Source organism: Dendrobates tinctorius, unplaced genomic scaffold (genome assembly GCF_039654945.1).
Source record: "Dendrobates tinctorius isolate UK_male_01 unplaced genomic scaffold, ASM3965494v1 ptg000028l, whole genome shotgun sequence".
Taxonomy (NCBI): domain Eukaryota; kingdom Metazoa; phylum Chordata; class Amphibia; order Anura; family Dendrobatidae; genus Dendrobates; species Dendrobates tinctorius.
This window is the reverse complement of record NW_027361696.1, coordinates 20,061,358-20,078,782: the sequence shown is the minus strand read 5'-3', so window position 1 is coordinate 20,078,782 and position 17,425 is coordinate 20,061,358.

Sequence of the window (17,425 nt, the reverse complement as noted above, 5' to 3'; positions counted from 1 at the left end):
CTAATGTGTTGAATGTAAAAAAAAAAAAAAAAAAATTACATGCTACATACATGCTACATACATACAACATGCATACTACATACATGCTACATTCATACTACATACTACATACATGCTACATTCATACTACATATATACTACATGCAACATACATACTACATATATACTACATACATACTACATATATACTACATGCATGCTACATACATACTGCATGCTACATACATACTACATACATACCACATATATACTACATACATACTACATGCATGCTACATACATACCACATACATACTACATACATACTACATGCATGTTACATGCATGCTACATGCTACATACATAACACATATATACTACATGCATGCTACATACATACTACATGCTACATACATACCACATACATACTACATGCATGCTACATACATACTACATGCATGCTACATACATACTACATGCTACATACTACATATATACTACATGCATGCTACATACATACTACATGCTACATACATACTACATATATACTACATGCATGCTACATACATACTACATGCTACATACATACTACATATATACTACATGCATGCTACATACATACTACATGCTACATACATACTACATATATACTACATGCATGCTACATACATACTACATGCTACATACATACTACATATATACTACATGCATGCTACATACATACTACATGCTACATACATACTACATATATACTACATGCATGCTACATACATACTACATGCTACATACATACTACGTATATACTACATGCATGCTACATACATACTACATACATACTACATGCATGCTACATACATACTACATGCTACATACATACCACATACATACTACATATATACTACATGCATGCTACATACATACTGCATGCTACATGCATGCTACATACATACTACATACATACTACATGCTACATACATACCACATATATACTACATACATACAATACATTCATACAATACATACATAGACATACAGTACATATAACATAGAGTAACATACTTACCAATACTTGTCACATTGTTCCCCGAAGCCATTGTCTTTTCCGGAATAAATATTAACATAACAAACCACAAAAATACTCACCCACGATCCGAAGCAGTCCACGAGTGTGTCCCACGACGATCTTGGGTAGAGAACTGCAGCATCAGATGATGCTGCCGTTCTCTACGGGCTGCAGGAATCCAATGACGGAAGGTAGGTATCCTTCCGCACTGTATTCCTCCGCCACTTAAAAAAAAAAAAAAAAGTCCCTAGTCTCACTTTATGCCATTGCTGTGTGGGAATTTCCCACGCAGCAATGGCATAAAGTGAGACTAGGGACTTTTTTTTTTTTAAGTGGCGGAGGAATACAGTGCGGAAGGATACCTACCTTCCGTCATTGGATTCCTGCAGCCCGTAGAGAACGGCAGCATCATCTGATGCTGCAGTTCTCTACCCAAGATCGTCGTGGGACACACTCGTGGACTGCTTCGGATCGTGGGTGAGTATTTTTGTGGTTTGTTATGTTAATATTTATTCCGGAAAAGACAATGGCTTCGCAGAACAATGTGACAAGTATTGGTAAGTATGTTACTCTATGTTATATGTACTGTATGTCTATGTATGTATTGTATGAATGTATTGTATGTATGTAGTATATATGTGGTATGTATGTAGCATGTAGTATGTATGTAGTATGTATGTAGCATGCATGTAGCATGCAGTATGTATGTAGCATGCATGTAGTATATATGTAGTATGTATGTGGTATGTATGTAGCATGTAGTATGTATGTAGCATGCATGTAGTATGTATGTAGTATGTATGTAGCATGCATGTAGTATATATGTAGTATGTATGTAGCATGCATGTAGTATGTATGTAGTATGTAGTATGTATGTAGCATGCATGTAGCATGCATGTAGTATGTATGTAGCATGCATGTAGTATGTATGTAGTATGTATGTAGTATGTATGTAGCATGCATGTAGTATGTATGTAGTATGTATGCAGTATGTATGTAGTATGTATGTAGCATGCATGTAGTATGTATGTAGTATGTAGTATGTATGTAGCATGCATGTAGCATGCATGTAGCATGCATGTAGTATGTATGTAGTATGTATGTAGTATGTATGTAGCATGCATGTAGTATGTATGTAGTATGTATGTAGTATGTATGTAGTATGTATGTAGCATGCAGTATGTATGTAGCATGTATGTAGCATGTATGTAGTATGTATGTAGTATATATGTAGTATGTATGTAGCATGTAGTATGTATGTAGCATGTAGTATGTATGTAGCATGCATGTAGTATATATGTAGTATGTATGTAGCATGTAGTATGTATGTAGCATGCATGTAGTATATATGTAGTATGTATGTAGCATGTAGTATGTATGTAGCATGTAGTATGTATGTAGTATGTATGTAGTATTTTTTTTTTTTTTTTTTTTTTTTTTAACATTTAACACATTAGCCGGATGATGGGACTACTACTGTCCCATCATTGGCTAATGTGTCAATCACTGTCATGGTAGCAGGCATCGCCAGATGGGACTTGTAGTCCCATCGGACGATGCTTGCACAGACCCCCGGACATCAGCACAGCCCCCCGGCAGGCCGGCACAGCCCCCCGGCAGGCCGGTACAGACCCCCACAGGGTGCACAGACCACCGGCAGGCCGGCACAGCCCCCCGGCAGGCCGGTACAGACCCCCACAGGGTGCACAGACCACCGGCAGGCCGGCACAGCCCCCCGGCAGGCCGGTACAGACCCCCACAGGGTGCACAGACCACCGGCAGGCCGGCACAGCCCCCCGGCAGGCCGGTACAGACCCCGGGCAGTCCACACAGCCCCCCGGCAGGCCGGCAGAGACCCCCGGAAGGCCCGAAATGACGGCGCATCATGATGCGCACACACCGCGCATCATGATGATGTCAGGCTGTCAATCAACTTTGAACTTCCGATTCCGATGCCGACTTCCGATATTGAAAAAATATCGGAAGTCGGTATCGGAATTCCGATACAGCAAGTATCGGCCGATACCCGATACTTGCGGTATCGGAATGCTCAACACTATTCCTTACATTAAAGAAGTGTTTTACCACAGCTCCGGTGTTGGTACAACCAGATTCGTCAAGACCTTTTATCGTCGAGGTCGACGCTTCGGAGGTGGGGGTGGGGGCAGTATTGTCACAGGGCCCCTCCACCCTGACTAACCTCAAACCCTGTGCTTTTTTCTCTAAGAAGTTCTCTTCGGCCGAGAGAAACTATGATGTCGGTAACAGGGAATTGTTAGCGGTTAAATTGGCCTTCGAAGAATGGAGGCATTTTTTGGAGGGGGCCGCTCATCCCATTACTGTCATCACTGATCATAAAAACCTGGCCTATATCGAGTCTGCTAAGAGATTGACCCCCAGACAGGCTCGGTGGGCACTTTTCTTTTCTCGATTTCATTTTACCATCACGTTCCGACCAGGGTCTAAAAATGTAAAGGCGGATGCCTTATCCCGAAGTTTTGATTCTGTGTCTCCTCTAGAACCTCCTTCCTCCATTCTTCAACCAGGAGTGGTTGTAGCCGAAATCTCCTCTGAGTTACAGAGGGAGATCCTGGAAGTACAAGCACAAGCTCCCAGGAATAAACCCCCAGGTAAATTGCTTGTACCCGAACAATTCCGTCTCACACTCCTTCAAGAATTTCATGATTCTGTGTTACGTGCACACCCTGGTATTGCAGCTACCCGGGGGGCAGTAGCTAGGGGTTTTTGGTGGCCCTCTATGGGTACTGATATAAAAAGGTTTGTAAATACTTGTGGGGTGTGCACTCGCTCTAAAAGCTCTCAGGTCTGGCCGGCCGAGGTATTGCCAATTCCGGATAAACCATGGACACACCTGTCCATGGACTTTATCACTAATCTTCCATCTTCCAAGGGCAACTCAGTGGTATGGGTAGTGGTTGATAGATTTTCTAAGCAAGCCCACTTTGTGCCATTACCTGCGTTACCATCTGCTGAAACCTTGGCCCGCTTGTTTATACAGCACATTGTTCGGTTGCATGGAGTGCCTGTGAACGTGGTGTCAGACAGGGGTGTGCAATTTGTGGCCAGGTTTTGGAGAGCATTTTGTATGAAGTTGGGGGTCACGTTGTCATTCTCCTCTGCCTATCACCCGGAATCCAATGGACAGACTGAATGCAGATTCTGGAGCAGATTCTGAGGTGCCTGGCCTCTTCCAGACAGGAAGACTGGTGTGAGGTATTACCCATGGCAGAATTTGCATTTAACTGTCGTATTAATCAGTCTACTGGAAAGTCTCCCTTTCAGGTCAATTATGGGTTTGTTCCGCAGTTTGGGGAATTTTCCTGTATGGATTTGGATTGCCCTGGTGCCGAGGGGATGGTACAACAGTTAAAAACCCTCTGGAGGGAGGTGCAGGGGAACATCTCCAAAGCCCAGAAGAGGTACAAACATTTTGCAGACAGGAGGAGGGGGTTGGGTCCTGTGTTAATTGTGGGGGAAAAAGTCTGGTTGTTCACCCGTAACATCAAACTTAAGATACCCTCTATGAAGTTGAGCCCCAAATTTATTGGCCCATACAAGATTGTAGAGGTATACCATAAAAAAGAAAAAAGGAGTGCAATACATATAATAAAGTGCACGACAATGTGATAAAGTGAAAACAGTATTTATTAATTATAAATAAATGCGTACAAAAATTTATTAAAATTAAGTATATCATCCAACCCTAATTAATATATGTACCATTGCAAACCAGAGCAAAAAAAACTCTTTAGTGGCATATAATAAAATTATTATACACAAAAGTGTTATAATGACCATAAAAAAGTGGTACTGTTACATATGTACAGGTAGAAAGCTTGAATGGCCCATGATAAATTCATTTTACACCAAATGTTATAATAACCATAAAAACCAATAGCGCTACTTGTATATAAGAGCCAATCCACAGAATACTGGCAATAAAAACCCAAAAAAGAGCCAAATAAAGTCACAGCTTTTTTAAAGCTTACCCATATAGTATGGTAAGAAAAACCATCAGTGCACTAATAGACATAAACGTCTCATGCACCGCAAAGAACCAAAGGAAGCCAATAGGTCCGTTAAAAGTTCATGCTTTATTAATACAAGTTTATTTCCATATATGAAAAGAAGGACCAATTGTTACAAATAATAAACATGGTGCCAATCTAAAAGACCATACAAGCATTGCAAAAAAGCATCAAAAAAATAATAAAATAAAAGGGCGTATTGCACTAAACCACTGAAATCATATTGAACTGAATGGGTGTATATAGGCAAAAGCTCTCTTGTTTCAATACAGCATATATACATGGATAAAAGATTTTAGCCTTAGTAAATTTCCATGCAATTGCCTAACAATGAAAGAGCTTAAAATTATCCGTATTACCTTGGTTAAGTATCAGTGGTGTACACGAGTGGATAAAGTGCTGCAGTGCTGGTAAGTTCCTTCAAACCCCGACGTACGTTTCGTCACTTTCTTCCTCAGGGGGCGTGTGTGAGTGTGGGGAGTTGTTTGGCTTTAAGTAAGGGTCATCGACCAATCACACATCACTCAGCAGATTTACCGCTTAGTGCAGCTGTAAGGAAAGGGCGATTGTCTGGATCTAATTAGCGCACCGTCCACTCCGCACATGACCGTATCATAGGTCCACGTCCCCGGTAGTTGGAGCACAAGAAGTCAGCGCCGTCAATGAATGACGGCAGTGCATTCCAGCAACCATGAAACCGGGAGCCGTCAGACCCTAGTCATTGCGCAGCAAGCGGCGCGCAGCCATCAAGACAATCACTTGTCCAGCAAATGTAATTCACCTGCCATGAAATTGTAAAACGCATTAAAGGTCTAAAAAAACCGCTCTTTGTGATTATTGCATAATAGACTATCAGATCCAAAATTATTCATTATATTACCAGTAAGTGATGATAATTTTGAAAAAACATGATATAGTCAATAATACATGCAATAATTCCATAAGATATTTGTCGGCCATGTAGTTTTAAAAATCAGAGTACATATCTAGTTAAGTCTTGCAAAAGGGAATGACTGCTCTTTGTGTGCAACCTTAAAAGCAAGAACCATCAGACCCTAATCATTATATGGCCAGTAACGCATAGTAGTCAGGACAATTACGGTACTTGCAGGACAGTTCCATACTGCGGTTGCCTGTGATATATGTGTAGCATGTTATGTGCCTAGAAGGACGTTCTATATATTTGTTAGTATTAATCTATTTGAGCAAAAATGACATAGTATATTAATAGTTGGTAAGAATAGTTTCAAAAGAAAAACAAACCAAATCCAATATTACGTGGAATAATTCCATGAATAATTACCATCTAAGTTATACATACTGATCAAGATATAGAAACGCTCCATATGTATAATGCCCTATCAGATAATTGAGCCAATCACAATAGTGTAAGGTCAAGGGCTATAAGTAACACATATTAAAGAAAAGAGAAAAAAGTAATAAATCAAACAAGGAAACCAAAATCAAAAACCAGGTATCCGTGATGCATATTCATAATAAAGTATATAAATAAATAACATATATATCAAAATACTTGTCACCCATATACAATTACAAAACATAAATACATACATATATATGAAAAAAAAAAAAAATATATATGAGTGCAGATATATAAAAGAAATGAGAATATAATAAAACAAAAAACATAAATAAATTATAATCAGACACCAGAGTGCTGGTATAAATAAATAATATATCAGAAAGACGTGTGAGAACTTTGATTGTAGTGATCTTCAAATTCATATCAAATGACATATAGCCCTTAGAATGAATAGTTCAGAATATCAACATGATCCAGGTAGCAGTATATATCTGAAATAAACAAAATTCATTAATACCGAAACATAAAAACAAAAACCCCACCCATAAAAATGCTACTGAAATGAAGAGATAAAAAATAAATAATATAAGTGCAAGCGTGGGCGCACAAACCTGCACGCCCATGCGTGCACACATATCCATATAATTGCGTCAAAGTTAAAGAAATGCACCAAAGCCAAAGTTCTCGTTTAAACCCATGGGTGCTAACGTCCCTAGCCGGTATATCCATTTGCTTTCTGTTTGAGCCAAAATTTTGCCCAGATCACCTCCCCGTGAACCTAGGGAAACAATGTCAATAGCTTTTACCTTCAACAGGCTAGAGTTACTTTGATGATGAATGAAAAAATGTCTTGAAAGTGTTTTGAGGCCAGATGGATCTTCTACCGATGCACCTTTTTCAATGTCTCTTATATGTTCCCTTGTCCTTATGCGTAACTCTCTTGTGGTAAGACCAATATATATCTTGTCGCAAGGACATTTAGCATAATATATCACTCCTTTAGAATAGCAAGAGAGATGTCTGATCTCAAAAACCCTATCTCCCTTAGCATTGGTAACATTTTTACTCTTTTCCATATTGTTACAGGCCTTACAATGACCGCAAGGAAAAAAGCCCTTGACAGCCAGCCAATTATGGTTCTCATTGCTGTTATATGGTTCGTAATGACTTTTGACCAGCAGATCCTTAAGATTTTTAGATCTTCTAGCAGTTATTAATGGTCTTTCAGGAAGACATTTTCTCAAAGTAGGGTCAGACATTAGAACAGGCCAATGCTTGCAAATGATACTAACCAAATCAGACCATTGGCTATTGTATGTAGTGATTAGTCTAATATCATTAGACTTTGATTTACACTGATTACCATTGTATAGCAATTCTGCACGTGTTACATTTTTGGCCCGATTATAACCATTTTGAATGGACCGACGTGAATATCCACGATTCTGAAATCGTCGTCTAAGATCCAATGCCTGGTTCTCAAATAAATTGTCATTAGAGCATATCCGTTTAGCACGTAGAAATTGGCCCACGGGTATGCCTTTCACTGTGGAGGGAGGGTGAGATGATGATGCCTGCAATAGGGAGTTTGTAGATGTCGGTTTTCGATAGATATCTGTGAGGAGCTCACCATCAGGTAAGGTATTAATTTGAATATCAAGAAATTCCAATGAGCGACCCACTTTATATGTTAATTTTATATTGAGATTGTTTGAATTTAATCTATTCATAAGTAAATTTAACCCAGTAATATCGCCCTCCCAGATGAACCATATATCATCGATATATCTCATCCACTGATGAACAAAATCAATTCCAGTTATGGGGTTACATGCAAAAATTTCCCTCTTCCATGCCCCCATGAAAAGGTTAGCATAGGATGGGGCGCCCCAGATATTAATACCTTACCTGATGGTGAGCTCCTCACAGATATCTATCGAAAACCGACATCTACAAACTCCCTATTGCAGGCATCATCATCTCACCCTCCCTCCACCCTCCAATTGGTCCTTCTTTTCATATATGGAAATAAACTTGTATTAATAAAGCATGAACTTTTAACGGACCTATTGGCTTCCTTTGGTTCTTTGCGGTGCATGAGACGTTTATGTCTATTAGTGCACTGATGGTTTTTCTTATGTTATTTATTGAACCTTGAAATTTGTGGACTTTTTTGATACTTCCATATAGTATGGTGCCTGGTTGCTCTGGAGCCACGTGTCACCCTTGACGCGCGTTTCGCCCTTAGCTTTATCAAAAGGGATACGCCGTTTACACATTTATCCGGTCTTTTATAGTGAACAAGATGGGGTGGAACATCCCTATTGCGCATGCGTCCTGACGTCATCGCCAGAGGACACCCACCATCACCCAGCATTCACCGAGAGCGCACGTCATGGGGAAATCCCCTTTTGACGTCATGTGGATATGCGCACTGAGTATAATGAAGCCGGGGGTGGTGTTTCCCTGAAGAGCTCTGGGCGCATGCGTCGGAGAGCCACTACATCGCACAGACAGGAGAATATAAGTCATGTGGCGTTTCCAGATACATCACAGAGAGATCCATAATTAAAGAAAACTCCATATAATAATCAATAGGCATCACATGGCCACATGACAAGAATAGATTTATATATAGAAAAACATATATCTCAGCGACTCATTACCCCCAATTATTTATATCTCATAAAGAACTATTTTTGCGAAAATAAGTATATATTATACTAATATCAATATAGTGTATGTAAATGATGTGAAAAAAATATAAGTGAAAAATAATAACGGGCCATATGACACTATAACACCACAATTGAATATGCAAGGTGCAAAAATATATAATATATATAAGATTAATAAAGTGAAAAAAATGAGATAATAAAAAAACACCACAATAATACGGTGCAATCATAACCACAATAATATGATTATATAATACACAAGAAAAACATGTAAAAAAGTGAAAAAATCAAATATTTATAAAGCACAGACGCTGATGCAATATTTTTTCTTCTTTTTCTTCTTATCTTCACTTTATAGTAATTTTCCTGTCTGTATCTTCAATACAAAAAATTAATAAAATAATAAAATCTCCAACTTGTTCGCCCGCATATACACCAAGAAGACCGGATAATGAATCCTAAAAAAACTAGATAAAAACAAAGATAAGTAAAAAATATACATAATGAAAATAATATATGAAAAATAAAAAATAAAATGAAAAATAAAAATAATAAAAACATATATATATAATATATAAAAATAAAAAATGTAAAATATATACATATATATATATATATATATATACACCATTCTAAACATAAATGAGCACAGAAATTGTGACAAGATGAAACAAGGGTCCTCACAAAAAAGGAGCGAAACTCAATTTCTCATTTAACCCCATAGGGGTCATTGAGTCTAATTCCACGATCCATTTGCATTCAGTTTGTGCTAATAAACGCTTAATATTACCACCCCTACTCCCGCAATGCACCTGATCAATGCCAATGACCTTCAATCCATTTGGATCACTATTATGCACCATACGAAAATGCCTAGGGAGGGTTTTGAGGGTATTAACATCCTCAATTTTGTGTGCATTCAAAATATCCCTTACACGAATACGGAGCTGACGTGAAGTCAGCCCCACATATATCCTGGAACAAGGACATGTGGCCAGGTATATAACATGTGTACTACTGCAGCTAATATGATGTCAAATTGAAAATGATTTAATACCATTTGAGGAATTAAAATGAGTCCCCCTGATCAAGTTCTTAGAAGTGCAAGCCAGACAACCCCCACAAGGGTAACAACCATACGTCGGTTTTGTATTATTCGGATTTAATATATTCACAGGTTTTGCCACATAGTGGCTCTTTACTAATAGATCTTTTAGACTCTTACCACATCTAGCCACAAACTATGGTTTACTGGAGATATTACGGGCCAAGACAGAATCTGTTAAAAGTACAGACCAATGTTTATTGATAATCTCTTGTATACGTCTCCAATAACAATTATGAGTCGAGATATATCTTATATACTTCTTATAAAGTGAAGATAAGAAGAAAAAGAAGAAAAAATATTGCATCAGCGTCTGTGCTTTATAAATATTTGATTTTTTCACTTTTTTACATGTTTTTCTTGTGTATTATATAATCATATTATTGTGGTTATGATTGCACCGTATTATTGTGGTGTTTTTTTATTATCTCATTTTTTTCACTTTATTAATCTTATATATATTATATATTTTTGCACCTTGCATATTCAATTGTGGTGTTATAGTGTCATATGGCACGTTATTATTTTTCACATATTTTTTTCACATCATTTACATACACTATATTGATATTAGTATAATATATACTTATTTTCGCAAAAATAGTTCTTTATGAGATATAAATAATTGGGGGTAATGAGTCGCTGAGATATATGTTTTTCTATATATAAATCTGTTCTTGTCATGTGGCCATGTGATGCCTATTGATTATTATATGGAGTTTTCTTTAATTATGGATCTCTCTGTGATGTATCTGGAAACGCCACATGACTTATATTCTCCTGTCTGTGCGATGTAGTGGCTCTCCGACGCATGTGCCCAGAGCTCTACAGGGAAACACCACCCCCGGCTTCATTATACTCAGCGCGCATGTCCACATGACGTCAAAAGGGGATTTCCCCATGACGTGCGCTCTCGGTGAATGCTGGGTGATGGTGGGTGTCCTCTGGCGATGACGTCAGGAAGCATGCGCAATAGGGATGTTCCACCCCATCTTGTTCACTATAAAAGACCGGAGAAATGTGTAAACGGCGTATCCCTTTTGATAAAGCTAAGGGCGAAACGCGCGTCAAGGGTGACACGTGGCTCCAGAGCAACCAGGCACCATACTATATGGGTAAGCTTTAAAAAAGCTGTGACTTTATTTGGCTCTTTTTTGGGGTTTTATTGCCAGTATTCTGTGGATTGGCTCTTATATACATGTAGCGCTATTGGTTTTTATGGTTATTATAACATTTGGTGTAAAATGAATTTATCATGGGCCATTCAAGCTTTCTACCTGTACATATGTAACAGTACCACTTTTTTATGGTCATTATAACACTTTTGTGTATAATAATTTTATTATATGCCACTAAAGAGTTTTTTTTGCTCTGGTTTGCAATGGTACATATATTAATTAGGGTTGGATGATATACTTAATTTTAATAAATTTTTGTACGCATTTATTTATAATTAATAAATACTGTTTTCACTTTATCACATTGTCGTGCACTTTATTATATGTATTGCACTCCTTTTTTCTTTTTTATGGTATATTCTGTTTGGAGTTTACATTTACTTTATCCGTTAGGACTATTTTTGGGCACGTATTATTTATTCACTAGGTTTATTATTGACTGAACATAGGTGTTATTTTGCCCATAGTTGCATTTGGAAATCTGTGGAAAGATTGTAGATGTGATCAACCCGGTGGCATACAGATCACAGTTGCCCACCTCCTTCAAAATATCTAACGTCTTCCACAGGTCCCTATTAAAGCCTGTGGGGACAGTTAGAGAAGATCCCTTATCCGTGGCTCCACCAGTATTGGTAGAGGGTCAACTGGAGTACGAGGTAGGGCGCATCACTGATTCACGGTGGGTGCGCCAGAGACTTCAGTACCTTATTCATTGGAAGGGATATTACGTTGAGGATTGGTCATGGGTTCCGGCCAGTTCGGTGCACGTTGATCGACTGGTGCGGGCTTTTCATGCCAGATACCCTGAGAAACCTGGGGTCCAGTGGCCCCCCATTAAGAGGGGGATACTGTCATGGTTAGGACATGGTAAATGTCCTGGTTTCTCAGGGTTAATTTTGCCGGCCTCTCTTTGGATCTGGGAGGGGTATTTATACTCACTCCAGACTAGGATTCCCTGTCAGCTATACTATTATTCTGGCTGTGTGACTGACCCCCCCTGGTGTGCTGGTAAACTGCATTGCTTGTTTGCTTCCCGTGTATGACCTGGTCTGTCCCCTCACTCTGTTCTCTGTCTCACGATTTTGTTACTATTGTCTTCTCTGGTTCTGACCTCCTGGTGTCATGGTATCTGGAATTTTGGTCTGACAAGCAAAGGGTTAATGCTTGGAGCCTCTCTTCGGTCTCAGGGAGGGTATTTATGGCCACAGGCGAGCAACCTTCCCTGTCGTTTATACTTCATACCTGAGTGTGTCCGACCCTGCCTTTGCTAAGTGCCTCTCGCCTGTTTTCTGTTTTTGTTGTGTGTATGACCTGGTGTGGATTTTGGTTTCTGTCTCTTGGCTTTCTGATTTTGTACCGTGCAGCCCGACCCGTGCCTGACCTCCTGCTTCCCTGACCATTCTTGTTCTTCCTGACTCTGTACCGCATTGATTCTCCTGTGTATGACTTCTGGCTTGCCCGACCATCGCTACTGTGTAAACTCCTGGCTTTCTGAGCCCTCTGCCTGTCACTTCAGCATCCCTGCGATAAGCTCCGCCCCCTCTGACATCACAGGTCACGTGGTGCTAGGTCCTACAGCTTCTGAGTGCTTCTGCAAGCGCTCCGCCCTCTCCACAGGTCCTGCGACATTCCAGCCTGTGCTGCCGACAGCCCCGTGGTCCGAGTTCCTACGCCAGGACCGCTGACCGGTCACGCTACCCTCCTGCAGATAAGGGTAAGCGTGATACCTGGCTTGGCTATTGTTACTCTGTTACCATTTGCCCCTTTTGTACCGTCTATTGCCCGTTCTGGTTTTCTGATCTATTGCTACATCCTGACTATCCGATCTGGTTAACCCTTTGTTACTGTCCTGCTATCTTGTGCTTTGACCCTGGCTTGATCTGGTTTCCGTCCCTGTTTATGTCCCTTGGTAACTTGTCCCGTAGTTACCTTTCTAGGATTTTCCCTGCAGCTCCTAGCTCTGTGGAGCTTAGGCCACGCCCCCAGCAGTCACGTGCTTCAGGTCCTGATAGTCTGAAGCACACATCATCACCGCTGCTGCCCTGCTCCACAGGTATCTTTGAGCACTGTTTTTGTACTCAGTACACGCACAGTGGCTCAGTGAGCAAGTGCAGTGCGGTGTTCCTGACAACTGGCAGCTGCAGATGGAGTGCGACTGCACTCTGTCGAAGAGCTTTTGCTTCAGGAGGAGGAGGGTCGAACACCTACAGCCAACTCTTTCCTATACCGTGGGCTAGGCAGCACTGTCCCACCGCCGCTGTCCCCTGTAGACCCTGCATCCACCACATTAACCCAGTGCGCAGTGATAGACACGTAATGGCCCTGGCCATGCCTACTGGCCCATGCATCTGTTGTGAAGTGCACCTTTCCACTCACTGATTGTTTGAGTGCATGGACAATGCGGTCTTTCACATGCAGGTGGAGGGCAGGGATGACTTTTCTAGAAAAGTGCCGACTGGGTAGGTAATAGCGTGGGACAGCGTAGGTCATGAGCTCTTGGAATGCTGCGCTTTCAACCAAGCGGAAGGACATCATCTCTAATGAGATCAGTTTGGCAACGTAGGTGTTCAAAGCCAGTGTACGCGGATGAGAGGATGAGTACTTTCTTGTCCTACTCAGAGTGTCTGCTAAGGTGAGCTGGACTTGAGCTGGACTTGAGAGCTGCATTTAGGGGAACTAGCGGTGGACATGGCGGACTGAGAGGGGGTTGGTGATGGTGGTGGTGGTGCTGATGGCCTAAATTCAGTCTTTTGTTGCAAAAACATCTGATTCCCTGACTGCTTTAGCCTAGCGACGACACCTCAACATTTCTTGCTGGTGGTGTGCAAACCGGTGGGCTTACAGTGGGGGAAGCGATGTAGCATTGCTGGCTACCTTCAGTCAGAGCAGGTGCACATGTGCTACCTGAGGTTTTGTAGTCCATCTGGGTCGCCCTCCCAGGGCTGCAGGGTACTCGGTACTGGGCCGGTGTCAGGGGAACGTGTCACAGCAGCGGTGACCCGGACCGTGGCCCTGGGCACCCAAGTCAATGGCAGTATATGTAGTTAATGGAATGAATGGAATAGTTTGTGACGCCACCTGTGGTGTTCGGCAAGGGAGGTGTTAAGCCGACGCTGCAGACAGATCCTCTGGGACAGATGGTGTGATGCAGCAGTAATGGTATAGCCCTCCACAGGCAGGGCTGATGTCCCAGGGCAGTGTAGTTGTAATGGTTGTGGAAAGGCGCAGGCAGTGTAAAGGATGGTACCCAGATGTAGTGGTGCTGAGTGGGTTGGCGCAAGAATGAATGGAGGACACCAAGGCTTGTAGTTCCAAGGCTTTACTCAGTTTGCGGTACACAAGGGTGCCTGCCTCCGGGCCGTGTCCTCCGGGTCAGAGACTCAGCCAACCTCCAGGCCAGATGGAAAGCTCCTCTCCAACACTCCGCCAACATGTACCTTTCCTGAACGACTCCTCTATAGCGCCTTTAAGTGTGAAGATCTCCAGTACCGTGGTACTCTGAAGTTCCTCCTGCCAGATGTTCCTAACAACTCTACTCGTATGGCAGACAGCTGTAGCCTCTGTCGGGGACTCCTTTCTCCAGAGTCCTGGCTCACTATTCGTTTGCTGTTGTGCCCAAGTCTTAGATGGGAGTAGTGCATTTACAGCCAACTACTCCACCGGTGTCTACTCCAGAACCATAAGTGTCCATACAACCTCGGGGACCGGGCCCCAGCCTTGCGCTGAGAACCTATAGGCAGGGTTCCTCTTCCAACCCACAACTCCTCTCTGTTCTCTCTACGCCTTCGTTCCGTCCTGATCCTTCTCTCTTTTATGGAAGCTTAGGTTGCAGTTCTACGTCTTTCTCTCTCATATTCCTATCCCGTACCAGCTGACTCAGATCACTGAGGCAGCTGCAGCACTCCTTCTTCTCTCCCTCTGCTAGGTTTCTCCTTCCTCTCGGACCCGTCCTCAGACTCTCCTGACTGACTGTCCAGACTCCCCTCAGACTGACTTAGGACTCCTCTCAGACTGATCTGTAATTCTAAACCTTCCCAACCTTTTATATGGGTCTCAACTCCACCCACCTCCCAGCACATCCAGTGTTCCAAGCAGGAAACCACCAAAGGCACTCCTAATGTCTAGGAGGAGAGAGAGACCTACATGTGGTTGTGCAGAACTACCCTGTTGTGTGGGGTGCGAGTGTTGGAGTGAGGAAAGGAGTTCCCACCTTACCTGGATGGTGGGGCACTACACCTTAGGAGAAGGTGCAGTAACTCTGTGGTGACTGAGCCTCAGGGGCACCATACGTCCACGCTTGCAAGTGCATGGTGTTTAAATGTCTAAGCAAGCAACTGGTATTCAAATTTAGGAGATTTTTCCCTCGGCTAAAGGTCCTTGCACACTTCTTACAGATAACCTTTGCCTCATCAATAGGATTTTGGTAAAAAAATGTGCCACACTGCACTCTTCCTACTATGGGATAGATTTTCAGGGCTTGCACGCTGTGCTAATGTGACCATCTGGCCAAGCTGTCCTGCAACTCTTTTGGTTTTTTTAACGCGTTTTTGGACTGCTACAGGCCTGCCAGATAACCGCAGCTGCAATGTCGATGCCTACCGCGGATCCTCCTCATCTTCTGAGCTATTGCCAGCAGCACCCTCTTCCCCTAATGGATGCCAATCCGGGTCAACAACAATTCATCACCTCCTCTTCAATTTCATCTTTACCTTCCTCTGTGTCACCATGTAAGGTGCTGTAGTATGCGGGAAGGGCCACCTGAGTTTCATCAGGGTCAGATTCTGGCTCAGTAGACTGCGAGGGCAATCTAGTGCTCTGAGTGAATGTACCAGCAGAATCATATAGCAGTGGCTGTGCATCAGTGCACTCCATGTCAGATTCATCTTGGACTGGGGAATTCAGGATTTGACTTGATAACCATGGCATGGTATGTGAAAAGAGCTCCAGGGAGTAATCTGAAGTGTGGCCTGCTGCATCCTTCACTTTTGGTGGGGGTGAAGGACACAAGGAAAGGTGTTGTTCCTGACCAGGAGCCTGCACTGATGACTCAGTGCTTGCATTTTTTGAAACTTCAGAAGAGGAGGCGATAGAGCAGGAGGTGTTGTGAGTTCATTCTCTGGTTCACCAGTTTGAGTTCCCCTTCTGGACTCCCTCTGGTGGTGACGGGAGGTGGTGTGGCTGGTTTGATCGGTGGAGATCTGCCACCTGAGAATGAGGATGACGATTGGATCTCAGGATTGGATTTAAGACAGCCAACGCCCTAATCAGTTGCTGGTGATTCCTTCTGGCTTGTCAGCTCTTGGTTTTCAGCTCTGTTCCAGTCATCTAAAGCTAAGTTTTTCTGCTAATTTTCTCACTTGATTTTGTTGGTCTATTCAGGTTTTTGTGTGGTCTGCCAGCCCCAGCTGGGGGCTGAGCTGAATTTCCACTCTTATTTATCAGTATTTTGCCAATTGGCTTTTTGTCCCTTACTAGTTCGGTCTCTTTTTGCTCTGTCTCAGAATATTTCAGAGTGCTGATATAGTGGGAGAAGTCTAGTGACTTCAGGGTTAATTTTGCTATCAGAAGTGTTGGACATTATTTTTGTAGGGTTTTTTGCAGGTTGCAGACAGTGTCTTCCCTTTCCTTTCCTGTCTAGTTAGTTTGGGCCCCATCTTTTGCACAGCCTATTTTCCTGCCTGTGTTTGTGCCTTCATCTTGTTTCACCGTCAATACATGTGTGGGGGCTATCTATTCCTTTGGGGTCTGCTCTGGGGCAGTTAGTTTTCCCTTGTCTTGCTTTAGGCTTATGTAGTCCTCCGGCGTTGTCGAGGCGTCTAGGTTTATCGTAGGCACGCTCCACGGCTACTGCTAGATGTGTGGTAAGATCAGGGATCTGCAATCTGCATAGTTACCAACCACTCTGGTTTTCTGTGGCTTAGCTTGTTTTGCCTTTTTCTCCTCGGTGACCCATTCATAACAGAATTATCAGCCATACCGCAGATTCTAGGGTACTCAAAAGCAGGAAAGAATTGTAAAAAGAAAAAAAAAAAGTGTCAGAATTTTTTTT